At 47.5% G+C, this 326-nt stretch overlaps 1 protein-coding gene and 1 long non-coding RNA gene across 2 annotated transcripts in view; one reads left to right on the top strand and one right to left on the bottom strand.

Annotated features, from left to right (window-relative positions):
* Positions 1-326, top strand: part of CDKAL1 (CDK5 regulatory subunit associated protein 1 like 1) — a 537,841-nt gene that overhangs the window by 117,403 nt on the left and 420,112 nt on the right. The gene's annotated exons all lie outside the window — the stretch shown is intronic.
* LOC125939519 (uncharacterized) overlaps positions 1-326 on the bottom strand; it is a 6,159-nt gene that overhangs the window by 4,175 nt on the left and 1,658 nt on the right. The window lies entirely within an intron of this gene.

Here is a 326-nt window from a genome sequence, read left to right as displayed (position 1 = left end):
CACTCTCCTTTACGCACTCTGGTACACCTTGAGTCATCTACACTCTGTGCATCATTACACCTTGAGTCGTCTACACTCTCCTTTACGCACTGTGTTGCACCTTGAGTCGTCTACACTCTCCTTTATGCACTCTGGTACACCTTGAGTCGTCTACACTCTGTGCATCGTTACACCTTGAGTCGTCTACACTCTCCTTTATGCACTCTGTTACACCTTGAGTCGTCTACACTCTCCTTTACGCACTGTGTTGCACCTTGAGTCATCTACGCTCTCCTTTATGCACTGTGTTGCACCTTGAGTCGTCTACACTCTCCTTTATGCACTCT

The sequence above is a fragment of the Panthera uncia genome, assembly GCF_023721935.1.
Source record: "Panthera uncia isolate 11264 chromosome B2 unlocalized genomic scaffold, Puncia_PCG_1.0 HiC_scaffold_25, whole genome shotgun sequence".
Lineage (NCBI taxonomy): Eukaryota > Metazoa > Chordata > Mammalia > Carnivora > Felidae > Panthera > Panthera uncia.
The sequence above is the reverse complement of the archived record's forward strand: the minus strand, read 5'-3'. Positions and strand labels throughout refer to the sequence as shown.